The sequence below is a fragment of the Cetorhinus maximus genome, chromosome 19 (genome assembly GCF_964194155.1).
Source record: "Cetorhinus maximus chromosome 19, sCetMax3.hap1.1, whole genome shotgun sequence".
Classification (NCBI taxonomy): Eukaryota; Metazoa; Chordata; class Chondrichthyes; order Lamniformes; family Cetorhinidae; genus Cetorhinus; species Cetorhinus maximus.
This window is the reverse complement of record NC_135897.1, coordinates 62,612,801-62,640,248: the sequence shown is the minus strand read 5'-3', so window position 1 is coordinate 62,640,248 and position 27,448 is coordinate 62,612,801. Positions and strand designations below refer to the sequence as shown.

The 27,448-nt window shown below is 45.3% G+C and overlaps 1 protein-coding gene across 3 annotated transcripts in view; it reads left to right on the top strand.

Annotated features, from left to right (window-relative positions):
• Positions 1–19,904: 19,904 nt before the first annotated feature.
• LOC144693845 (eukaryotic translation initiation factor 4 gamma 1-like) overlaps positions 19,905–27,448 on the top strand; it is a 122,902-nt gene continuing 115,358 nt past the window's right edge. For 2 of the 3 annotated variants that reach the window (XM_078563934.1, XM_078563936.1), the window contains exon 1: positions 19,980–20,075. The gene's annotated coding sequence lies outside the window, so the exon portion shown is untranslated. Of the gene's footprint in view, positions 20,076–27,448 lie in introns of all 3 variants that reach the window. The other variant, XM_078563939.1, reaches the window with a different exon arrangement.

Here is a 27,448-nt window from a genome sequence, read left to right as displayed (position 1 = left end):
TCTGCCAGGGTAAGTGAAACTTCTCCAAACCCACACTGTTAGACTGCCTGATGCCCTTATAAGGGCTAGAGTCCACAGGGATGTCACACACTACCACCAGATGGGATATCAGCACTGACTGTTTGCCAGCCACTTTAACCACCCCATCTCATCTAAGGTCCAGCACAAACGGCGTCTTAATCCTTTACTGGGGAGGGCTCAGCATACACAGCAAGTATGCATGCTTCTGAACTGCTCTTTCATCCATAGTGCTCACAGTCAATCCATCTGACTTTCTGCAGGACAAGCTCGCCCATAAGCGGTGGGAGAGAGCCAAGTGCAGAGCGGGTACCCCAGAGCTGAGGGTACTCATGTCCCATGAAGAGCAGGCTGCAGAGCTCGCTAGTGAGGACAGAGATCATTCCTATGTGGAAGGTGAGATCAGCCTCTCTGAACCAGCCAGTGAGGGTTCATCCACTATACATGGACACCATGCGGACAATTACTGTGAGTGACCTGTAGTGTAGGACCTTGCCTGGTCAATCACTAATTATCTCTTTTCTCTATTCCAGCCACCAGCAAGAAAAGCTGGAGGGAGAGTTCCAGAAAGAGCCTCAGTCCCAGTTCCCAGACCACCTCAGATGAGGATGATGAACACCCATTTGATGAAGGTCTGTCACTGCGTTCACCTGCACACTCCACCAGCTCAGATACATGCACCTCAGTGGGTTCTAGTTCTGGAGTAGATTCGGGTTCACAAACTGGTGATCACCTCAATGGACATGTGTCCACAGCTGGCAGAGGCAGTGACAGCCGAGGTCTCTGACACTCTGAGGACTATTGGAGACCAGGCTCCTGCAGAGTCCGAGTCCGATGATGAGACTCTGCAATCGGCCCTGAGAGAAATGTTGTAGATGCAAAGACAGTCAGGAGAACATCAGAAAGGGCTGTCGGAGGTCATGAACAGACTGGAACAAAGGATGGAGGACCCCGTTCATGTTCTGTCTGATGTTCTGGCTCCGGCATGTGAGCACATTGAAGTCTTCATTGGAAGGGCGGCAGCTGTCTTGTAGACCCAGGTCCAGCAGTTTCTGCCGGATTCGTGTTTGGACTTGCACACCAACGGTATAGCCATGGGTGTGTTCCAGCAGTGGCTAGGCGAGAGGTGGACGGGGCACCTTGGCCTCCGTCCTTCACCTCAAAGAGTCAGGGAGGGGCCCTCGGGCACCCAAAGGGAGGAAGAGTGTGAGCCAGATACCCCCGGGCCGTACACCCAGGACTCTCCAGGGTTGTCTTGCTCCAAATCCCCTCTGCCTTTGACCCATCAGCTCCAGCAGGTCACGCCAAGGAGGGTGCACCTGCCTTGGAGCAAAAGACCCTTAGCAGGCCAGGGCTCTCCAGGCCTTGGGCCACCAGAGGATGCATGCCAAAGTCATCTCAGACAACAGGGCATAGCAGTCAGCTGGCTGCCTCTGCCTCTGCTGCAAATATCGGGATTGGACCTAGACATAGCGGTAGAGATGAGAAAATTAAGAAGTTGTGAATGCAAATGATAGCACGGGTGTTCAATCATTGTATATACTTTTCACTTCTGTAAACATATTTTGCATTTATCCCTCTCCAAGTCTCAGGTATTGAATGGTTTGTGGATGTGATGTAATGCTAAGTGTTCATTCAAGGGTTTCAAATGCCAACCCCCACCCAAATTATCTCCCATCGTGTCCCTCAGTTCCATGAGGTCTCACTCAATCTCATCACAGTTAATTGCCTTGGGTGCAAACATCTGGTCCCATTGGTGGCGGGCGTCATGGTGGGCAGGGGGAAAATATGACAAGAAGACCAAAAATTGACTTCATGCCATCGTGAAACCAGTTTGCGATCGTCCGCTCTACCCGTCAGTGATGGACCGCGTTTCCCGCCGCTGTACGTTGGGAACCTAATTTCAATACTTTAGCATTTCATTATAAGCCCTGCTCGCCGGAATCAATCCACACATCAAATTTACTGCCAGGTCGATGTGACTTCAGAACAGCGTGCTTCACAGCTGCCTTTAAAAAGCGTGCACCTGACGTCCTGAACTTCGAGGGAACTTGGAGGTGAGCGCACACAACCTTGCGCACTGCTCACCAGCATCGCCCTTAGGCCATCAAGGAAGAGGCGCACGCATTTTGTGGGGGGGGGCCACAGGCAGGTCGCTTTATTCCCAGCTGGCTATCAGCACGGTGCCAGGGCAAGTGCTCTAGTGCGGGTCAGGCGGGGGTGGGGGGGAGGGTGGTGGCAAGACAGCACAGACTAAGGGGAGTACACAAGCACATGCCAGAGGTGGTGAGGAGGGGGTGTGAGGGAAACGGCCATGTACTTGGAAAAGCTTGTCAAAAGTGAGTATTCTTCCGCAGCTGAGACCATTCAGCTGCAGCTCCATTGACAAGCTTCGAGTTGGGCCTCTGAAACTTTTCTGACCACTCAAGCAATGCAAAAGCATGAAATTGTCACCAAATGCTCCAGAAATTTTCACCCCTTGGGCACAGACTGCAAATTAATGTGCTTATTAGGGGGCTGCAGAATAATTGGGCATCTGGGCAAGTTAAAGAATCCCTTTACAAAAGGTGGCCATGGTGCAGGCACTGGTGCTCACAGCCCCTTGCAATGTGTTTACTAAGGTTTGGACCAGCATCCATTGTGGTTCAAGCTAACAGCGCAACCTTGTAGTGCGGGTTAGGAGAATGTTTATGCCTGATCTAAAAGCACAGCATGCAGTCCAGCGGTGGAAGCTGCCGCCAATCGGTCAGATGGGGCGGAGACGGGTGGGGATTCGGACAGCCAATGAATGCACTGCACGCTGGCCATCCAATGATGCGTGAAGGGACTTTCAGACTTAACCAAGAGAGGTTCTTAGGACATATAAGCTAACCCATGCATCTCTCTCTTTGATCCTGCAGGAGGAGAACATCAGGATCATGGAGCCTGGTGATTTAGCGGTATGCCTCATGGCTTACAGAGACCAGACAGGAAGAAGAAAAGAGCAGCGGAGGTGCCTGGCTCGGCAAAGGGAGGAGCGCCTCCCTCAAGTTGAAGGGGCGGCAAGGCCTGCTGTACACACAGCTGAAGATCCACAGAGATTCACCAGCTTCTAGGCGCCTCACTAGACCCAGGGTCCAGGCTCTTGTCATTCCTGTAGATGACTGAGAACCAGTGTCGCCGAAGACTGTGCATGTCTAGGGACCTGTGCAGGATCTCGCAAGCCTTCATGCACAAGTGTATCCAGGAGGTCACAGATGCCATCTTTGCGAAGACACAGAACTTTGTGCATTTTGCCCGGGATCGGGAAAGCCAGGAAGCAAGAGCACTGGGATTTGAGCAGATCTCTGGTTTTCCACAGGTGCAGGGTGCCACGTGGCACTTAGATCTCAGTGGCAACAAGCAGTCAACTATGTCAACCGTAAGGGCTTCCACTCGCTGCATGTTCAGCTGGTGTGCAACCACCACAAACACATCTTATTGGTCTGCGCACAATTCCCAGGGAGCATCTAAGAGTCCTACATCCCTAGTAGGTCTCAGATCTTTGACATCTTCCAGGGTTCAGAGAGGCTGCAGGGTTGGCCCCCCGGGTATAAGGGCTACCCACAGAGGACGTGGCTCATGACACACATGTGGCGGCCTCAGCCTGCAGCAGAGCGATGGTTTAACAAGGTTCATGCCACGACCTGGACTTCACTGGAGCAAACGATAGACATTTTGAAAATGAGGTTGCAGTGCCTCGACAGCCCAGTGGAGCACTGCAATGCAGTCCACCAAGAATGTCCTGCATCATCGTGGCTTGCTGCATACTCCACAACCTGGTGCTGCAAAGGGGGAGGAACTGGCTGAAGAGGAGTGGAAGAGCTGCACATCTCCTCCGATGAGGAGGACGTCGAAGTGGATGTTGGTGATGAGGTCCTTGAAGGCCAGGATGCTGGCAATGAGGTCATCACACTGTTCAGATGAGGTAAGCATGCTCAGTGGCCCTCATAGCTGCAAGATTCATGGAGGATGATGACGAGATGTAGTGAGGACATAACGTTTGACTCCTGTGTGGTTAATGGCAGCGCATATACCCTGAGTGCTCAGGCTCATGACATGGAGACGCAGCAGAGGCCCTGATAGTCGCTAGATTCCAGAAGGGTGATGATGACATGCAGTGAGGGCACTTTGTGAATGTCTGTCTCCTGTCTGGCTGAGGGCAGCTCGCTTGCGCTCTGTGATCAGGGTCATATCATGGAGAAGCAGCCGTAAAACTTTAAATGCACCAGATTCTTTGTCAGCCTTCAGCGCCTGACCCCTTCTGGAGCACATCGTCACTGGTCACAGATGCTGAAGAGATGGGGGGACCAGCCCCACCTCAAAGGTACTGAAAACACACAGAGAGAATGATGGAACTCTGTGACACCTGCCCACAACATTCCGGCAGCAATGACAAGCACCATCGAGGTGCAGGCATCACTAATATGTCCAGTGACTGTGAAGCTGGACCATCACTTTGGTCTGAAGGCTACACACTGTACAGGGAAGAGGCCCTGAACTGAGACACCTGCCTTTATATTGTGCAGGAGCCAAGGTTTCACATCTGAATAACACAAACACTGCTGATCATAACAAGGAGCCACAGGCAAAGAGACATTCTTGGGAGTTTATTTACAAGAGTGAACATTATGTACAAGTGATTAACACCCATGCCAAGGCTGTGCAACTACATCTTCTTAACCTTCCTAACCCTGCCGCGACGCCTTGGTGCTCCCCTGACATCCACAGCGGAGGTGGAGGCAGCCTGCTAACTGCTATGCCCTGTCTGTGATGACATTGGCAGGCATCCTCTGGAGGGCCGAGACCTGGAGGGCTCCGCCTGCTTTGAGTGTCCTGCTGTGAGCCAGCTGCACCCTCCTCAGCCTGTTGAGCTGGAGCTTTGGGGGTCAGAGGAAGAGGGGATTTGGATCAGCCGGATATTTCCAGAGTCAACAGGTTGGATGGCTCTGGAGTGTCGAGCTGCTGATCCTCCTCCCAAAGGGTGCCGACAGTGCCTGGTTGACTCCTTTAGGAGAAAGGGGAAGCTGGAGTGAGATTGAGCTACCCCACACCCCTCTTGCATTGACACTGTTGGAGGCCAACTATGGCGTCAGCGATGGAGTTCAGCCCGCGCAGCAGTGTAGGACCGATGTCCTGGACCAAGGTCTCCATGGCAGCTGCCATTCTACCATTGTTGACCTCGGTGCGTTGGCTTGCTGGAGGCAGATGGCCTCCTCTATCGTGCCTTGCGATCTGAGAAGTGCAGCTGACATTCCTTCCTGCTATCCCCGAGCTTGTCTTTGCAGCTACAGCAACTCAGGTATGACTGAATCCAGAGGCTCCTCATCTGACTCATGCTCAACAGATTTCTGGCCTCGAGTAGTCCTCCAAGTGCCAGAAACCTGGGAAGTCCCTGCCTCCACCTGCTGTGGATCAGACAGTGCGATGTGCTTAGCAGGTTGTGACCTGTAGGCTACTTTAGGACTAGGTCCCACCAAGGTGTGTGTCTCTGCGCTGGTGGAGGGTGTGGGGGAGCGCTGTGACGGATGTTCAATTTGGGTGTCATCACACTCTTCTTCCGAAGTGTCTTCGGGGCTTGAGTCGAGGACCTGGCTCGTGGACCCCCTAGGCTGCTTCTCAGGCGTGCCTGCGAAAGCAAGGAGAGATAATTAGCGCATGGCAGGGGACTGCAGAACAAGGGAACTGACTCACAGCATGGTTGTCTGTTGGACGTTGCACTGCTGGATCCTCACTGGTTGAACACCGCCAACTTCACCATCAGCACAGGAATGGCTCAGATCTTCGCTGGCCAGCTGGATGACTCTATTTTCAAAGTCTGTGAGGACCTTGATGTCGGGCATTCCTCCACCAGTCTGCAACCTCTCCCTTTTTGTTGTGTGTCAGCTTGTCCTGCATGAAGACAGACGGAGAGAGTGTAAGCAGGACGCCAGACAGGACAGATGAGAAGGATGCCTGGCATGTGTGGGTGGTGAGTGGTCCCATGGGCGGGATGAGGACAATGAAGGTGTTTGTGAGAGAATGAATGGTGATGTCCCTTGAACTGGCAGTGGGTGAGGGCCCTGTGGACGTGTGATGGGTTTGTGAGCGTGTGAGTTGAGAGTGATGAGAAGAGTGTCTTGCCCTGGAGGAACAGGAATCATTCATCCTCTTTTGGCACTGGGTGGCTATCCTCTTTTCCAGGGCATTGGCACTGACCACCGCTGCCACCGCCTTCCATGCTGAATTTGTCACCTTGCTCGCTGATCTTTGCCCAGAGCGAGGGATAGAGGGCTTCACGGCGGGTCTCCACTGCACCCAGTAGGTGCCCATGGGAGGCATCGCCAAACTTGAGAGTAGCATGCTTCCTCCCTTTGGCAGCCATGACTTACCAGCAGCTTTTGATCAATTGGAGAGTGCTAGCTCTGTGCAGGGTCACCCTTTAAATACGACGCCCAGATTACTGAAGGCCTGAGGTGACAACGGGGCAGGCAAATCATAGGCCACTCCGCAAGCAATTCAGCGTGTTTCCCATGAATGCATTATTAATGAGGCTGGACGCGCTGAGAATGGATGAAATGGCGTGAAAACTAGCCATCGCGGCCAGCAGGTAAACCAACTACTGCACTTAATGCAAATCTGGGACAATTCCACCCCTTGAGTACAACATAAGCGACATGCACAAAGGCGGTTCCTGTCTGAAAATGATGGCTGGACAATGCACGTGCACCTGATGGTCACCTCATGTGAGCTCAGGAGAATTGTTCATGGATCTTATTGATTATCCTGATGCTGCTGCACTGAAGTGTGTTCTTTTTTGTTATAAGTATTTATTGAGACCCACATTGGAGTCTTTTCAGCCAAGTGCACTTTGCAATGGCCTTCATTTTATGACTGTCAATTTTTGGTAAAAGTATTAATCGTTTCATGCCTCCCCGCGGCGTTATTTCGTCTCCGCTTTTAATGGTCAACATCACTACTTTATTAGTCCCCACTGTCCCCATGCATGACCCTGAGTGATGCAAGTTGGTTCCATTCAGTGACATTTTAAATGTCTGCTAGACGGGCATGAGTGTGTGATGTCAAAGGTGTGTGCTCATCCTGATGAAGCCATCTAATAACCTGTGAGGATGTTACTTTGCTTCTGAATGGCTGCCGAGCGTTGCTTGACCCAATCCCGCTTTGAGGTAACAGAACATCAATCGATATGAGATTTCATTATATGATTGTGCAATGTCTTAGGGTTCATAGCAAAGACTGACCTTTGTGAAATGGACAGTTTTGAGGACCGTAGTGATTTGAAAGTGATGCTCCAGCACATCTCCTGATTGCTTAGCAGTATCTATGGAGTGGGTAGGTTATCATTGACTGCTGTGCCAAAATTAACTGGGGCACATCTCTTCCAGATGCCAAGGCAATGCAGGATGTAAACTTGGCAGGTTTTGGATAAATGCAGCTTCTGGACAAACGCAGGTTCATGAGTGATTGATAATAGTCACATGATGATCCTGCTGAACCACCCTGTGTAGTACAATGCTAACATAACTCCTAGGTTTACATCAATGCTGTCGTGTTACAGATCACTGCGTCCTGATGGCTGATCACATCCTGAAACTCAGTATCAAGATGCAGCCTCTGCACTAATCATGCATGGGAGCTGGATTTTGGAGAGATGGTGCTGTCCGGATGTAGCTCTGCCTTTAGATGGTTAAGCGATAACCAGTGACAGATGTTTTTCCTCTTAGAGCCGCATTGTTAAGTTCCTGTCACACTTGCATGATTGCATCGACATGTGCAATAGCGTTTCTGCCTCTTGAAGGCTGCCATGGCCACTGACTTTTGCACTCCATGGTTGAAAGCACTGCAGTATGCGTAGTTGCTTAATTTGTCTTCACCCTATTCCTCCTGGAATCTTGTAGTTATGAGGTTGTCACAGGCATGTCTTCCGTGTTGTTCATGTGCAATGGCTTTGTCTGAATCCTCGCCCTCTGCAAATGCATCACCTTCAACTTCATCCTCATCTGAGGAGACATGTAGCTCCTCTATGTCTCCCTCTGGCAACGCATCCTGCCTTTGCAGCATTAGGTTGTGCAGAGCACAACAAGCAATGATGATGCAGGACAATCTCTGTGGTGAGTATTGAAGAGCGCCACCTGATTGGCCCAAACATCAGAAATACAACTTTAAGAGCCCAATAGTCTGCTTTATTAAGGACCTTGTGGCGGAATGTGCAGCATTGTATCTCTCCTCAGATGCACTCTATGGACCACAAATGGGTATCACTAGCCACATCTTTAGGCGTACACCTTATCACCAAGGATCCAACCCTTTATGTGCCGAGGGCCCTCAAAGATCTGTAGCACCTGCAAGTGACTCAAGATGTGAGAGTTGTGAGAGCTCACTGGGTATCTAGCATAAACATACAGGATCTGCTTTCTGTGGTAATCTGGACATTGAAAGAGTGAAATCCTTCCCTATTAATGAATCTCAGGGTCTGCTGCCAGGGAGCCCTCAAGGGCCAGGGGTGCATTCAAAGGTATCCTACCCTTTCGGGAAGTCTGAGATCGCAGTGAACCCCACAGCTCTGGCAGCATGTCTTGCTTCAGCCATGCTCAATGGCACATAATGGTGAACTTTATTGAAAAGGGCATCTGTCACCTCCCTTATGCATTTATGTGTTGCCAACTGTGAAATTCCGCATAAGTCCCCAGTGGAGCCCTGGAAGGATCCACTTGTGAAAAAGATGAGTGCAGCATTGATCTTAAGTACAGCCGGCATTGGATGCTTTCCCAGTTCACGCGGCTTGAGATCCTCATGGAGAATGTGGCAAATATGAGCTATCACTTTCCTAGACAAGTGAAGGTGCCTGCAGTACTGGCTTTCGCTCATCTCCATGTATGAGCAGTGTCTTCTGTAGACCCCTTGGTCGCACCAAACGTCTTCATGGATTTGGTCCTTCCTCGTCAGCATCTGGCTCTTCTTGGGGTCCTGCTTGCTCTTAATCTTCAGGATGATGGTCCTCCCAGAGTTGTACCAAATGTCAGTGGACCTTTCTTCTCCTCATTCGCATCAAAGCTATCAAGGAGGCAGCATTGCCTGCAGCCTGCGTTCTCAACTCCCCTTTGTTTCTATGAACAGATATAATTGAGCAATCAATATTAGTTCCCATTAATTTGTCTTCCTCCATATACAAGGCACCTATGCATTCTCCAACCCTTGACTTTCCCATAGCCTGCACAGTGCATACCAAGGCCACCCCTTGCAGGATGATATCATCCTGGAGGATGACGGCTGGCTGATCTTTCCCCTCAGATATGAATGTGTATTCGCAACAAGGGTGTTCATTACAGATCAAAGACCCAAGTCCTTGCAGCCACAGCCAGTGTTGGTTGTCCTCCAGTGTCCTTTACAACAATATGGATATCCACTTATGACCCAACTGCAAGCATGGTGCCTTGAATGCCATGACCAATGCACTGGGAAGGTGGAGGCTTGTAAGGCTCATGCTGCCTCTGCACAGCAGATGTGGCCATTGATTCTTGGAGCCTGCATGTCAGAATGGATGCAATGGATCAGGTGCCAATTAAGATCATATGCACCGCAGCACCTAAACTTAATGCATTCTCGCCTGAATGTGCACCATTAGAAAAGAAGCCAAGTTCATTCATGGTACATTAGACCCTTGAGACCAGCATTCAGCTGAGCCATGCTATCCATGGTTTGAGTAGGACATTTATGGGGTGCTCCATCAATTGACCAAGATTTGCTGTACTGATCTCCTCCTACATGCCCTGAGATCCCTCCCTGACTGATTTTTTTTCCCGTTTCATTTCAAACTGCATTATTGGGAGGTAAAATAGAAAATGGTGCTGCTGACATCTGTGTGGGAGACCAGCTTCCAACCTTCCCCTGAAGCCTACTAAGTTCCCCCCCATTCTCCTCAATCCACACAGCCTTCTAATTCCCCTCCCTCCTATCACTATCCAGCTCCCCCTGTTACTCTTGAACCCATCATTATCCATGTTGATATTCATGTCCTCCGCCCTGACCCCTTTAATGTTGATGTCCCCATGCCCTTTATCAACCTGACCCCTCCCCACCCCGAGGCCAAATGCACCCTGACTTTCCAGGACAACCCCCACCCCCATGAGATTAATACCACACCACCCCCCAACCATGACCTTTCAGCTCCTGGCTTACAGGATGCAGATGCCTCCCCTGACCATGACTGTGCCATGCCTCTAACCCCCAGGACCAAATCCCTTAGAAGACTGACCACATCCTGCATAGCCTACTGTGTATGACTGTCACTGCCCAGAGAGAGATGTTCCCCTACCGAAGACCGGGAACAATACATGCTTGCCAATCAGAGCCCCCTAACATAGCCCACACAGCTCCAGGACAGTCTGTTCAATATGCCCCCGACAGTGTGGCCTCAGGCCCAGGACAGTTTCTGACTTCTCCTTGGACAGACTTATAACTCTTGTCCCAGGACAGCCTTTCACTTCTCCACTCTGTTCTTTGACTCACCCCCACCCTGCCTCCCTCATTCACCCTTCCCTCCCTTGTTCCACAAACACCCCCCAGTCCTGCCTCCATAATCCCCCTCCCCGCTGGTCTTGCCTCCTGTGCTCAGCATGGCATGGCTTGTGAAACAAGCACCCAAAATCTTGTACAACACTGTTAAAGGTAGGCAAAAGAAGCATCTCCGTACCTCAAAGTCATTGATGAAGTGAAGCTCGCCAAGTGCACGCCATGCGAGTTGGCCTTTTAATGAGCCTTCATGAGATGGAAATGAGTGCAAATATGGTTTTGGACATAGATCAGCAGGAACTGCCATGAAAGTCGGGAGAACAAAATTCCAAACTAACTTCCTGCCAGTGGGTAACAGACTTTTGCCAGCATGCCAAATTTTGTGCCCCGCCTGCCATGATTCCCCCCTGCTGACGGGAGCGGAAAATATTGCCCTTCGCATCATGTAGACTTGGATATAGAAAGCTGTGCTGTAGAATTACTTTAGCAGTTTTCTTTGTGCTGGAAACAGCAATGACCCTATCAACTACCTCCTGCCGGACTAGTTTTAGTGGCGTGTACCCTTCAGCCACAAAGAAGTAAATTAGTAGCCATAGTCTACAGAGGCATCTCTCTTCATTTGAGAGCCATCATTTTATTCAATTGTTGCAGCATCAGCTTCAGTACATTAACGTCCAGTGGCTCATGAGTAAAAAGTCTCAACTTTTTTAGATTATCCACCACAAATCTCGACTCTGCTGTCCCAAACAAAAATGCTGCTCCTTGAATGACATCAGCTGGTCAACTCTTGCATACAGTCCATTGGGCAAGGAATTTTCAGAAAATCAACATGATATACAAATTCTAAATACTGAGTGTAAAGGTCGATATGAGTACTATTATGAAAATGACTCACAACACAGTGTTTACCAGCATTCTATGCAGGAGGCTGTTGAAACCAACTCCTGTCTGCCTGCTGTAGTGATACAGATAGATGTTAAAGATCCCATGGCAGTGTTTGATAGCAGCAAGTTTTCTTGTCCAACATGTCTTCCTTAACTAATAAAACTATAACCAGTCATTCATTTCATTGCTTTTTATAGCATCTCGCTGTATGCAAAATGGCTGCAGTGATTTCCTAGTTAACAGTTACTGTATTTCAAAGGTAATTATTTTTATGCCAAGTGTTTGGAGACACTCCTGAGAGAGTGATAAGGCACTATATAAATGCAAGTCTTAACAATAAAGTCTTTGAGAGTACTGTAGTTTGGTTTTACTATTCACTAAAATTTATTGTGAAGTTACTTTAAGAATGCTATCATGTTCTGTTTCTATGCTCACAAAAATTCTGTAGCAAAGAAATCTAAACCCTTATTCTATTATCTATTGTCTACAGATTTTCATATTTTAAAAACTGCAGTAAAGGTTTATAATGTTGAATTGCTGATTCGGCAGCTTTAGAAATGACTGTGTGTGACTAAAAGATGGAAGTATTTTTGTGGACTCAGGGTCACTGTTGTAATCTGAGGATAAATCATGTACTTTATAAATTAAAACATGCACTTAATCATTGTGTTTTACATTCTTGTATTTAAGTTTATTGAAGAAATGGGAAACTTGTTTTAATTTCCTCTTTGTTGACATCATTAGATAACTGAGTTGTTATCTTACTCAGTGATGATTTAGGTAGCATTAATTAACAAGCAATCACAAAAAAATCGTTAGTTTTTCATGTAATCGGGTTTTTAAAAAAGGAAAAGCTACATTTTATATAGTGCCTTTCACATCCTTAAGATGTTCCAAAACTCTTTACTGTCCATAAATGATGATGGAATTTCACGATAATGAACCCTGAACCCCCTCGAGAATGACAGAAAAGATCATTGTATCAGAGTGTTCACTATTGTAGGCTTTGGCAATTTGTTGCATCAGGAAAATTAAGAATTATAATTAATTTTAATTGAACATAATTTTTTCTGTTAAATACTATACATCTTCATATTATTTGTGCTCTTCTCAATATGCGCTGTTTATATCTTGTTAGCGAGTGCAAAAAGACCCTTTGTTCCAGGTAATGACTATGTGAATTTTCGCACAGTTATGGTTGCCTTTCTAGTGAAGGGATAACTAGTTCTGAGCCTTCCGCAGCCTCGTCACCAGAAGTTTCTTCATCTTCTGCCTGACTTAATGTCACTGATTCAATAATGTAGTGTAGCAGAAACCTGGAATTCTCTCCTCCAAAAGGCTGTGAATTATAGAACAATTAGGTCTCTCAAGGCAGAGATAGATGGGGTAAAAGCAAAAAACTGTGGATGCTGGAAATCCAAAACAAAAACAAAAATAAAAAAACCTGGAAAAACTCAGCAGGTCTGACAGCATCTGTGGAGAGGAACACAGTTAACAGAACTAAGGAAAAATAGAAGAGAGGTGAAATATAAGCTGGTTTAAGGGGGGTGGGACAAGTAGAGCTGGATAGAGGGCCAGTGATAGGTAGAGAGAGCCAAAAGATGTCATAGACAAAAGGACAAAGAGGTGTTGATGTTAACTAAGAAATGTGCTAATAGGTGACATTAAGGGTAGAAAGTAGGATGAGCAAGGTAACAGATAGCCCTAGTGGGGGTGGGGTGGGTGGAAGGGATCGAAATAGGCTAAAAGGTAGAGATAAAACAACGGATGGAAATACATTTAAAAATAATGGAAACAGGTGGGAAAAGAAAAATCTATATAAATTATTGGAAAAAAGGGGGATCGGAAAGGGGGTGGGGATGGAGGAGAGAGGTCATGATCTAAAATTGTTGAACTCAATATTCAGTCCGGAAGGCTGTAAAGTGCCTAGTTGGAAGATGCTGTAGAGGCTGGGCCATTGAGTAAATCAAGGCTGAGATAGAAAGATTTTTAATCAGTAAAGGAATCAATGGCTATGGGGAAAAGGCAGGAAAGTGGAGTTGAGGATTATCAGATCAGTCATGATCTCACTGAATGGCAGAGCAGACTCGATGGGCTGAATGGCCTACTTCTGCTCCTATGTCTTATGGTCTTCTGAGGTGCTGTTCCTCCAGTTTGCGTTGAGCTTCACTGGAACATTGCAGCAGGCCAAGGACGGACATGTGGGCATGAGAGCAGGGTGGAGTGTTGAAATGGTAAACGACAGGGAGGTCTGGGTCATGCTCGCGGACAGACCGAAGGCGTTCCGCAAAGCGGTCACCCGGTCTGCGTTTGATCTCTCCAATGTAGAGGAAACCGCATTGGGAGCAGCGAATGCAGTAGACTAAATTGAGGGAAGTGCAAGTGAAATGCTGCTTCACTTGAAAGGAATGTTTGGGCCCTTGGACGGCGAGGAGAGGGGAAGCAAAGGGGCAGGTGTTGCAACTTATGCGGTTGCATGGGAAGGTGCCGTGGGAGGGGGTTGAGGTGTAGGGGGTGATGGAGGAGTGGACCAGGGTGTCCCGGAGGGAACAATCCCTGCGGAATGCCTCCGGGGGGGTGAAGGGAAGATGTGTTTGGTGGTGATAGATGGGGGTTGTTTTATGTAAGGGTATCAAGAGATATGAACCAGAATTTTACCAACACGCCATGGGTACCACTGCCGGACTAAATGGGGCTCCCAAGGCGCCACAGGCAAACGGTGAATTCATTGACTCTGGCCAATTAAGAGGCTGCTATCAAAACTGTTGCCCAATTAAGGTTGGCGGGCTGCCTCTCAGAGTTTCTGGCCCACTTACAGGGCCAGGGGCTCAGAAGTGCCACCAATAGAGGTGGCTGTTGCTAAGGCTGCAGAGAGGAGTGGCCGCCTCCATGTTAAACTGCCCTTGAAGAGCCAGTAATAAATGTTTTTAATGTGTTGGGGCCAATTTAAGTTGTGAGCACAGTGTTGGCATTTTAAGTGTGGCCTCGAGTGGAGCCTTATAAGCATAGACTGGGGTGGGAACCTTTTTCTTATCAAGGGCCATTCACACATAGACAAAATCAGTCGCGGGCTACACACACATAAAAACCAATTTAATATTTTTTAGGGAGAACACAGAAACACTCAACTCACCTACTGGTTTAATGTGATAGCTGAGTTTGCTTTTCCTTAATGAGCCTTGATATGTCTGCTGTCTCTGTCTCTCTCCTTTCCCTCTCTGTCTGTCTCTCTCTCTCCCTCTCCTTTCCCACTCTGTCTCTCTCTCTCCCCCTCTCCTTTCCCACTCTGTCTCTCTCCCTCTCCTTTCCCACTCTGTCTCATCCCCAAACCAGCCCAGCTGCAGTGACTCAGCAACCCAAGGCTCTGGCGAACTCCCAGCATGAGGCTGCATCTGCGCTTGGAGCCTGAGTCTCTTCCTCCGTCTACCAGGGCTCTGTGCCCCTGTCCTGGGACACCAATGGAGCTGGAAGGGGGAAGGGGGTAAGCCCCTCATGGAGCTGGGTGTCCTGCTCCCTTCCTCCCCTGCCTGGATTACTCACGCTTCACCATCCAATCAGCAGCCAGCAGCTTCCTATCCCTGCCCTGTGCTCCTGCTCCTGGATCTCGGGCCTCGCTCTCTCTCCACAGCCTGGGCCTTTGGTGACTGCGGCCGAGGCTCAGGCATCAGAATATGGTGGTGGCTGGCCCAGAGGGCAGCGCATAGTTTGGGTAGGGGTGGGGGTGGTGGGGGTGCATGGATTTTGAAATCTCACCGCAGGCCAGATGAAAAAGTGCAATGGGCCGAATCTGGCCCCCAGGCAGAGGTTTCCCCACCACTGGCATAGACATTTACAGTACCAATGAAGGCCATGAGATTGGATTGGTGGGTAACATAAAAGGGATATCAAAGCCCTTTATAAAAATATCAGTAATAAAACAGAAGTCAACGGAAGGGTTGGGATGATTATGGACCAAAAAGGAAATCTTCTTGTGAAGGCAGTGGGTATGACTGAGGTATTAAATGAATTTTTTTGCATCTGTTTTCACTAAAGAAGAGGGTGTTACCAATGTCAAAGTAAGGGAGGAGGGTGTAGAGAAAAAAGATTAAATTAGATAAAAAGGGGATACTCAAATGTCGGCAATGCTCAAAATAGAAAAGCGACCTGGTCCAAGTGGGATGATTCCTAGGTTACTGAGGGAATTAGGGTGGAAATTGTATGAGCTCTGGTCACATAATCTTCTAATTCTTAGATATAGGAATGGTGCCTTTATTAGCTGAGACTTGGAGTATTAGAGTGGGACGGTTATGCTGGAACTGTATAAAACACTGGTTAGGCCACAGCTGGAGTACTATGTGCATTTCTAGTCACCACACTATGGGAAAGATTTGATTGCAACTAAAAAGGGAAACAGAGGAGATCTACAAAGATGTTACCTGGGCTGGAAGTTATGAGCAAAGATTAGATTGACTAGGGTTATTTTCATTGGAACAGAGAAGGCTGAAGGGAGACCTGATTGAAGTGTACAAAATTATGAGGGCTTTAGAAAGAGTGGATGGGAAAGCCATATTCCCCTTGGTTGATGAGTCTATAACCAGGGGGTGCAGATTTAGGGTAAGAGGTAGGAGATTTAGAGGTGATTCAAGGGGAATTTTTTTCATCCAGAGGGTGTTGGGGTTCTGGAACTCACTGCCGGTAAAGATGGTAGAGGCAGAAACCTTCATTAACACTTAAAAAGTACTTAGTTATGCACTTGAAGTGCCATAACCTACAAGACTACTTAAAGAGAGCTGAGAAGTGGAATTAGGTTGGATGGCTACTTGTCAGTTCACACTGTGGATACCTTGGGCCAATTGGCCTCGTTCCATGCTGTAAATTTCTATGATTCTATGAGCCAAGGTTGTCACTTACACCTGGGAATTTCAAACTGAGGGCATGAGGAGTTCCAAAATGGGCCATGGGATCATCCAGTTTATTTCTGTCGAGGGTTAGCATACTGCTTCCCTACGCACAAAGTGTTTAGAATTTTGCATTCTATGTTTTTCTGTATTTCCTAATGTGCTAGCATACAATTTATGCTGCTGACTGTGTTTATTTGGATAGCTGCTGCTAGTTTGGAAATTAGGAAAGGCGGTACTTGGGAGTGTGTCAGTACTTGTAAAGGACACCTGACATCGAAACATTTCAAAACCACTGGCATTGACAATAATTGTCAGCAGGCTATTCGACTGTGAATGGCATCACAACTGAGCACAATCCTTCCTTATCACAATCTAAATATGTGCATTTTCAGGATTGGTCATTGGACAGTGAAAAGGAACAGTCACCTTATGCTAGGGACACTGCAGCCAGTTGTAACATCCTCTATCACTGCTACCTGCTGAGGTCATCTAACTCAGCACAGAGTGGCCATTGCATATTGGACCTTTTTGTTCTGTAATGTTCAGATACTTGTTAACTATATTTGCTTAGCCTTTGAGAAATCCTAACAAATCGGGGGAGGTACATTGAAGGAAATGTTTGTTTACAGAAATATTAATTAAAATAAACCTATTTTTCCTCTGGTGCTATATTACAATGGAAAAGTAACATCATAACTCAGATTGTATTGATTTGGAATAAAAAATTAGCCCATTCAGTTATTACATTTTAAGTTAAAATTAATTTATTTCAGTTGAAGCACACCCAAAATATCAAAAATAAAATTCCATAGCTAATAGTCTTATATGACATTACTTCTGGATAATTATGCAGCAGATCTTAACTTGTGACTATCAACCAAAAAAACAACAAATTGCGTTTATGTTGTATCTTTAAGATAGTAGAACATCCCAAGACACTTCACAGGAACATTATCATCATTTGACAAAACAGCTTAACTTGCAGATATTTATCGCATATTGTGACCCCTGACATAGCTACCATTTAAGAAAGACTTATACCTTCATGGCATCTCCAAGTGCTTTATAGCCAATGAAATACTTTTGAAGTGTCATCAATGTTGTAATGTAGCAAATGCAGCATTTAATAAATAGCAAGGTCCCACAAACTGCACAATGATAATGGTCAAATAATCTGTCTTTTTAAAATTATGTTGGTTGAGGGATGTATATTTCTGGGACTTGGCAAAAACTTCCCTGATATCTCTTCAGATAGTGCCAAGGGACCCTTAAGACCCACCTGAGAGGATAGATGAGGCTTTGGTTTAGCATCTCATCTGGAAGATGGCACCTTCACTAGTCCCTCAGTGCTGCACTGGAGTACCTGCTGAATTTTGTTTTCAGGTCTCTGGAGTGTGACCTGAATCAGGTGGAAGTGCTATCAACTGAGCCTCAACTGACACTTAAGTGAATGCATAAATCTTATTTTACTGTTACATCGAAATGACATGTCACATCACAAAGCTGCTTGAACTGCTTTTCCTGACCTACAAAACTAATCAAAATTCATCTTTTAGTTGAAAATATCCTACAATGATTATAAATTAGAACACAGCATAGAGGCAGCAGCATGGTATGATAAGCACCTTCACTAACAAGGCTGATCATAGTCCACTCATGACTATTATCCCATATACCTCACTCGTGAAGATATTCATCATGACATAAATAGATGTGGCATGTGATATATTTCTTTGATATATGTATATTTCTTTGCTGAGAATGACATCAGCACTCAGGATGTTTGAAGTGGGATATGTTGAACTACACTATACCAAAATGTATTTTGTACTTTTCATTACTTCTTCTTTAAACACAAGTCTGTGCATTTTACATAAATAACAATTATTTATAAGTATTAACTTTATAAAATTTAAACTGTGAAGGCAGTTAAGTTTCTTTATGATGTCATGAGAAAGCTGCTGACATCAGATTGGTAAATTGTGACATAATTAAAATATTTTCACTTTGGATAAGGAAACTTGTAAATAATGTAAATATGTAAATACTCCCCATTTGTTTAATGAGACTAAATTCTTGTTAAGAACAAGCCATTCCTCTTATCAGAGAGACTTTTTCAGTTCCAATGTACAGACTGTGATGGAAAAGAGTGAGATATCTAGCTGCTAATTAATCCGTATATGTGTTGTAGCTTTTAGACCTTTATTATGGTGTGCTCTGTAGGTTTCTCCATTGGGAGGTGTGTTATTTAGAAGCAGTATAACCTGATATATCAGTTCTGGGATCGATCAATTACAGTGCAAGGGTGAATTTCTGAGAACAATTCCTGATACAAACAAATCTTTTCTTGGCATGTTGAACTTGCTCTATGCAGGAATTGACCATGTGTACACTGTCAATAAAGACAGTGGCTACTCAGTATAGCATCCTGATATAATACATTGATTATGATGCCTTCACTGAGAGACTGAATGTAAATATGTTATGATGACTTTATAAAGTGTTCCTTTGCTTGTATGATACTATTGAATGGCTCATAGTAGCTATATTGTATCATGCAGGCTTTGCTACAAAGGTTGCTGAGTTGTCTGAAAGATGGAATTGTAAAAGATAATATCTTCTGATGCATTTTGAAAGACATATGATTCCAAAGTACTCTATATGAGGTGGAAGGGGTGTCATGCACCTTTACTCAATATACTGTTGTATACAACAGTAGTATGTGGACTTTCGCACCTGTAAAATCTCACAGGTCATGTTCCGAATCTCATCTCTATCATTAGGGGAAGGGCAGATTGGGGCTATTTCCTATCCACAGAGAAGGAGAGAAAACAATTTGTGTTGCACATCTACTGGCTTGGGAACAGTTTGCCTTCCCACCCTCTCAGCTCACAATTATTGCATGCTGCAAGAGACTTTGAAAATGAAATATGTATATGAAATAGCATTAGTACTCTCTCCTGTTATATTTTGTGTTATAGCAAGAGGTTTCAGAATTTATATTCATATTTGTTTATATTAGCTTAGCTCATTTGATAATTTAACACTTTCACCTGAGTTTGTAGGCTCAAATCTTCTACTAAGACTTGAGCAGGTAACCCAGGCTGACATTTGCATGCTACTCAACTGAGTCTTCCTGCTGGGTTACTCGGGAGCTCTCCACGCAGAGTAACATATGTGCAAAAACCAAATAATCTGTTCTTAATTTCAATGCTCTTTCGTGGGACCTTATGTGTGCCTGTACATGCCAACGGTTGCAACTCAAAGTCATTCATTGGACGTGAAGTACTTTGGGGTGGTTCTTGAGAAAAGTTGGTAATTGCTCGTTGCAAAATTGTTACGTTGAACTTCAGCGTGAGTTTAAAAAAACGGCTGCACCGTATATTAATGCTTTGAATAGGATGTGCTATTGTAACAATAATAAATATTGCTGCTTATGATCAGGAGTGAAGCGCTGCTGCCCTCTCCCTGGCGGTGTCACGTGTCCTTTCCGGAACCCTAGAGGCGGAAATCTCCGAAAGTAGCCGATCGTCCGGCTGTGCGGACTGAGGACGAAGGTACGCCATTACTGGGCCGCCTTTTATTATCCGTCTCCATCCTCGGCATGGAGACTGCAACGACTCGCTGCTGAGCAGCCCGCCGGCTGCCGTGCCCTCTGAGCTTTGGCCTGATTGTTTTATTTTTGTGATTCGCAGGACCAGAAGAAGGGAGGAAGGAAAAACAACAACATTACACCTTGAGGAGGAGCCCAGTCCTTCCCGGGTAAGGGCGGCCTGACGTGTTTCTGCTGAGACTGGCGGCTGGGGCCAGGGCGGCAGGAGGAGGTTCGGGGATGGAGCGAGCCCGCTGCCCCGGGCTCTCTGTAACTGAAATGGGGGTGAGGTTTTGGGGGAGAGCGGCCTCGGTATCTCCCGCCATTCCCCCCCCCCCACCAGCACCACCCTAACCACCCCCCCCCTTCTCCGATTTTTGGGAATATCGGCATCGCTTCAAGCCGGCGGCCGGCGCCACCCGGGCAGGCCACAGCCTTACCCCCAAACCGGGGGGACAGGCATCGAGTGGCGGCGGCGGCGGCCCCGGGCCCCGGGCCCCAGTCTCACACACCCTGATCCTGGGGGGAAAGCTGAGACTCAGCAGGCTTCCCGGCCTTACTCCCCGGCCAGGGAGAGGAGGCCCCAGCGTCTCCACAAAAAGTCTCCCGTCTCATGTTGAAGTTTTTTTTTTGGGTGGGTGGTGAGGGGCGGTGGGGGGGAGGAGGGGGGACATGGACAGACTGAAACGAGCCGGCTATTACCCCGTGTGTACGGCGTGAAGGGAAGGGAGGGGAGGGGGGGGGTTCATGCTGACCATATGGGAGCTGTGCGGCTGTTCAGGGTGGAATGTAGCCCCCGCCCCGGGCTCAAGAAAGGAGGTGTGGGGGTGCTTTGTGAGCCGGCTTTGACTAACTCTATATTGGAGATATGAGTATTAATATTTGCCCCCCCACCCCATCCCCCATATCTTGTGCGTGTGTGGCGGCTGTCGGGAGTTGCTGCGTTTGCAGCCTGAGCCTAAACTGACACGTTTGTGCTGGAGGAGGAGGAGGAGGGAAAAAGCCGGTAAACGAGGAACCATGTGCGGCTGGTGGTTGGGTCTGAGAGGCATGGCGCAAGTGAGTGAGTCACTGTCACCTCCCCACACACTGGGTGCTGCCGGCTCCTACTGCACAAACATCATGCACTCCGCTGCTGCAAACTCTTCCATAATCTTTAACTATATATAGATATTCTCACAGCACTGGGGAAAGATCGCCATGTGACCGGTTTTTTTTAAAAGTGAGGGCTCGGTTTTTAAAACGGAAGTGTAATAAAGTTTTAACCATTTTTGGGAAGTGCGTTTTAGTAAGTAGCAACTTGAACAGTGGCGTAATGCTGTATTACTCAGGGCAGGAACAAATTTATTGGTAGACTTTTCTTAAAAAAAATAATGGTTGTATATGGACACGTATGGCAAGCTTTGGAAAGTTCCCATTCGGTTCCTCGATTTTTTTTCTCCTTCAGTTTGAAGCCAAGATTTGTAGATGTGTTTTTGGGTGCAGGAGGTTTATCGGGGGAGAGAGTAAGCTGTTAGGTTCATCTGAGATTAAACTTAATTTCGAAGCGCAGAACAAGGAAGCCAGTGAATGTGAATTTAACGACCGAAATGTTCGTTTACTGCTGGCAAAACATCTAATGAATTGCTGATGTATAGTTGTTTTATGGCATCTTGCTTTTCGAAATAATGCAAAGTTTCGCCCAAAACGATGAAATACTTGGCCTCGTTATTGGGTATTTGAGTTCGGCCGCCTTGCTCTGATTTATCAACTGATTTGATCCTGGCACTGAAATAGTACAAAGTGAATTATATTCAATTAAAAAACCTAACGGAACATAGCTTTAGTAAGTTGTCAGGCGGAATTTAGTAATTAAGATTGAGCATGTACTCATTTCATGTTTAAAGTTTGAAATGAATGCTGTGATATGTTTGATTCGGTGTTGATATCGTGCATAAAAACTGTAAGGGTGCGAATATGTGGAGGTTTAAAACACTTCGTATATAACAAAATTACATGAATTGAACGCATGCGGCAAATGTCGATGGCATGTACATAGGCTGTTAACTTATCGGCATAGTCCACATGGGCTCAGTGCTGCTCTCTGTCAGTGGGTGTGGTTTTTGGTGTTCATTACAATTTGTGGGTTTCTCTCTGCACTGCAGTAACAGGCTGTAAGGTCTAATAATCGTCTGCTACCATATGCATGAGAGAATGTTCTGTGTCCGGTAGAGAAATGGCAATAACTGATCGTATCTATAGACATCAGATTATTAATGCAGACGCCTTTTCTGTTTTGATCAGTTGTATGCGTTGGTGTAATCTGAACTATTTTGGATGTGGCAGTAACAATTTCTAGGCTTTATAGGAAAGATTGGAAATGACTGGATAGAATACAGTAATGGTTGTTAGCTGGTTTGTTAGATTATTGACTATGAAATTGAGTCTATATTGAAATGGAGTTGTTTGCATTTAATGTGGCCTTGCATTTTGAGAAGAAAAACTTGCCTATAATAATCTATAGTTTGATTTTTATTCATATTTGGTGTCAAATGTTCTCCAGTGAAGTAATTAATGTACGCTGGTCTCCTGCATTATACCAATAAACTTTAGGCCAGATTTTTGTATAAAAATGTGGATGACTGACTAGATGATGCACCAGATATTTGAACAGTATAAAGGCAGTTACTTCTAATGTACAGCTGTTAGCAATTGCTCTGGTCTAGTACAAAATATTTTTTTCTGGAAGGCTGGTATGAGAGTAAAATAAGCCACCTCGTAAAGACAATTTGATTAGTTGGATGGCTTTATGATGCATTTTGATAGTCTCTGTGCTGTTATGAAAGCATTAAATTGTAGATGTGACATCTTTAAAATACTTTGCCTTTCATGTGGCTAGTAGCATTAATAAATCCATTAAGCGTCTGTGTCTAAATTCTAGGAATAAGTTTGATTTGCATTGCTACTCGGTAACAAAATCTAGTAAAAGGCCCCATGGTAATTTGCTGAGGAAAGGCCATGTGATTCAACCACACTTAGCAAGTGGTTTGGCAAGGTGTAGTTAATGGTGTTTGCATTATTTTCAAATGCATTGACTGTGGCTTTTTAATTCTTTTCAGTTGAAATTTAGCAGAAATTATGGTCTCTGTCAAATTAATCCTATTATGGTGGAATTAACTGCTTTATTGAACTGGATGTAGATTGAATAAACTTCATGTAAAATACTTTTTTATATTCAGAATCAATGTGAATATAGTTAGAAGCAAAATAGTGTTTCTTTTGGCACACTTGAGTTCAACTCCATTGATATGACAGGTGAGGTTGAATTGGCTTCCAAAAACTTGAGTTTTAATGTGAGTTGTATTCTTGCATTACGATTGTTTAAAGAATTGTTAATTTGGGAGATACAGCTTTAAAGTTTGGCATGTATTTTTGTTTTGAATGCTTGCCTTTCTAGCTGTTAATATGATTTGTATGAGAAGTCAATTACATCAGACCCTCGTACTTAATATAGACTCTCTGAATCTTAGTTGACAGACAGAGGCCTTTCAGTCTGTCGAACTTATGACAGCTGTTTGCAAAATCTGTCCAATTTAGTCACATAACCCTGCAAATTAGTTCTCTTCAAATACATGTCTAGTTTCCTTGTGGAAGCTCCTGTGAAATCTGCTTCTGCCAGCTTTTCAGGTAGCTCATGAACATGATGTTGCCTCCCAAATCAGTGCCTGGCTTTCCTAGATCTCCACGTTTGAATTTCTGCAATCAGATTTCTGCTCTTGCTACAGTACTGAAACAGCCTTTATCAAAGTCACACTCATCCTTCTCGAGTTGTAGTCAACACAGTTGACCACTCCATCCTTCTCCAGTGCCTTTCCATTGTCATCCAGCTGAGAGGGGGGAACTGTGTTGGTTTCATTCTTATCTGTTTAACCATAGCCAGAGTACCACTTGCAATGGCTTCTGTTCCTGCTCCTGCACTTTTACTTTTGGTGTCCCCCCCAAAGATCTATCCTAGCCCCAGCTCCTATGTCTCATCTACATACTGCCCCTAGGTGACATCATCTGGAGACACGGGGTTAGCTTTCACATGTATGCTGATGGCACCCAGCTTTACCTCACCACCATCTCTCTTGATTCTTCCACTGTTGCTAAATTATCACATTACTTATTTAGTAGCCGTTTCTGGGTGAGCATAGATTCCCTCCAATTAAATATTAGGAAGACCAAAGCCTTTGTTTTCGGACCCCAATTCCATTCACTATCCGTTTACCCCATCCTTCACCCTGGCATCTGTGTAAGGCTAACTCGGACTAGTCACAACCTTGGAGTGATATTTAACCCAGTGATGAGCTTCTGACTGCACATCTGTGCCATCACGAAGACCGCCTATTTCCACCTCTGTAATATCACCCAACTCCTGTCTCAGTTCATCTGCTGAAACCTTAATACTTGGCTTTTTTCCTGCTAGATTTGACTATTGCAACACACTGCTGGCTGCTCTCTCACATTCAACCTTCTAAACTTGAGGTCATCCAAAATTCTGCCCATGTCCTAACTTGCACCAAGCCCCGTTCAATTATCATCCTGGCGCTTGCTGATCTACATGGGCTCCCAGTCAAGCAATATCTTGATTTTAAAATTCTCACCCTTGTTTTCAAATCCCTCCATAGCCTCCCTCCTCTCTATCTCTGTAATCTCCTCCAGCCCCACAACCATCTTGAGATATCTGAATTCATGTTATTCTGGCCTCTTAAGCATCCACAATTTTAATTGCCTCCACCACGGTCTTCAGTTGCCTACATTCTGAGCTTTGGAATTCTTTCCCTAAACCTCTTTGCCTCTGTACTGCGCTTTCTTCCTTTAAGGCACTCCTTAAAAACAAAACTTTTGGTCATCTGCCCTAATATCTCCCTTTGTGGCTCAGAGCCATGTTTTATTTTATAATGCCCCTGTGAAGAAGTACCTAGGCACATTTTATTATGTTAAAGATGCTATATAAAAATAGGTGTCGTGTGTTCCAGATCTTAACCCTGAGAAAATTTCTCCTAGTTTTTTTTTGCCAATTATTTTAAATGTGACCTCTAGCTAGTGACCCACTTGCCAAAGGAAACAGCGAACAGGGAACCCTGTATAATTTTGAATACCTCTTATTAGGTCTTCATTTGCCCATCTGCTTTCAGAACATTCCTAGCTTCTCCGATCTCTCCAAATAACTGAAGTTTCTCATCTCAAATATCATCCTGGTTAGCCTTCTTTGCTTCCTCCAAGACCTTGACATCCTTCCTGAAATGTCGTTCACAATTGTACACAATATTACAGCTGAGACAGCACACTTGGAGATTATATTGCTTCCATTTTAGAAATCTTGATTTTTTTTAGTATCACTAGGCTAATGATGTAAATAATTTGGCATTTATATAATTTAATCAGACTTGATAATAGGCTAAACTCTGCCATTTTGTATGTCAGTCATGTGAATGTGCTAATTATGGAATTTTATGATTGCTGAAAGGAGAACTTTGAAAATGATCTTATTTGGTATGAACTGCTCATAAATTTGACATGGGGGAAAATTGTAAAGGAATAGTAGGTACAACATAAAGATATACTGAATTGAAATTTTATTGTTTGGCACAGAGCCCCTTTTTCCTTTAGTGAATCTTCCTCTGTATAAAATGTTGCTTCAACTGGGATGTGGAATGATCTGAGTTGAGTACTATACAGCTGCTGCAAGTGACTGATTTGCCAACACGATTTGCATTTCTGTAGGGTGGGATTGAGTCTGCAAGTTTTCTTCCAGATATAGTGCTCCATCTAGTGGCTCTGGTTGAGCCTTGTCCAATAAGTGCATGTTAACCTTATTTATAAAACTCCCTTCGTAACAGCACTGTGAATGTATCTACATCACATGGACATCAGCGGTTCTAGAAGGTGGCTTACCACCACCTCAAGGGCAATTAGGAGTAGACAATAAATGCTGGTCTACCCACACCCCATGTGAGAATAAAAGCCTCTTAGAATGGTCACAGCACAGAAGGGGGTCATTGGCCCATTGTGTCCGTGCTGGTTTTTGTCATCTAATCTCACGCGCTTGTCCTTTCCCCATAACCCTGCAAATTGTTTCTCTCAAAATAATTAGCCAGTTGTCTTTTGAAGGCTTTGATTGAATCTCCCTTCTTTACGCTCTTGAGCAACGGATTCCAGATCTGAGCCACTCACTTCATAAAAGCTTTTCCTCATGTTACTGTCGTTTCTTTTGCCAGTCACCTTAAATCTATGTCCTCCTTGTTCTTGCTCCTTATGCCAATGGAACAATTTCTTCCTATCTACTCTGTCCAGATCCCTTAATTTTGAACACCTTTATCAAATCTCTTAATCTTCTCTCCTCTAAGAAGAACAGCCCTAGCTTCTCCAATCTATGTAACTGAAGTCCCCCAATCTCTGGAACCATTGTCAAATCTTCCTGCATTCTCCTTAAGGCCATCACATCATTCCTAATGTGTGATGCCCAGAACTGGACATGGTTCTCCAGATGTGATCCAACCAGTGTTTTATGCAGGGTTATCATAACTTACTTTTGTTCTCTATGCCCATTAAGCCCAGGATCCTGTATGCTTTATTAATTGCTTTCTCAACCTGTCCCGCCACCTTCAACTATCTGTGCACAAATACCCTCAGGCCCCTCCTTTTGAATTGCACCAATTGTTTTATTGCCTTGCTCCTTCCTACTAAAATGAATCGCTTCCACTTCTCTGCATTAAAATTCAACTACCATTTGTCTGCCCATTCCACCAGCCTATGTCCCCTTGAAGTTTATCACTATCCTCCTCAGAGTTCATAATAGTTCCAAGTTGTGTGTCATCTGCCTAAAATTGGTCACCACCTGACTTGACACCAAACTGCTAGATCTAATGGTTGCAAAATGTGGTGCAGCAAACATATCTTAATTAGCAAAAATTCTGAAGATGCCACGCTTCAATAGAAGGGGAGCTGGGCAGCCCTCCATTAACTTGGTGACTTTGGTGTTTGTTGCTGTCAAGTTCACATATATATTGAGCAGAATTGTTGCTGAGCTTGATCATGTCTTGACCCCACCCCCTCCAAAACAATGCATTTGAACTTTGCGGTAGTGATCAAGTCTCTACTTGGATTTTTTTTTTCTACTTCCCCCTTCCAAAATTCACTTATGCCAGTTTTATGCCCTGACTAAGATCAGCCGATTCAGCAAAAACCAATGGAGATTTTCTGGTCTATGTCATTGTGCCACATCAGACGGTACATTTGTGCACTAAGCTATGGTAGCTTCTGTTAGTTATACTGTGCATGTTCTGGAATGCTTAGCTCTTGACAAACTACTGCATTTGATGAGTTAATCATTGGAGGACAAAATATGGGAAAATGATGCAACAACTTGTCTGGTACAGTATAATTTGGTGCATTTCCAACCTGAGGAATTTTTGCAGATGGACAGAGGTTTGTACATTTAAAAATAATGCAGTAAAATGGTTGTGCCTGGGCTCTGGACCATACTAGGCCAATGTCAAATGTCACCTGGCCTCTGAAG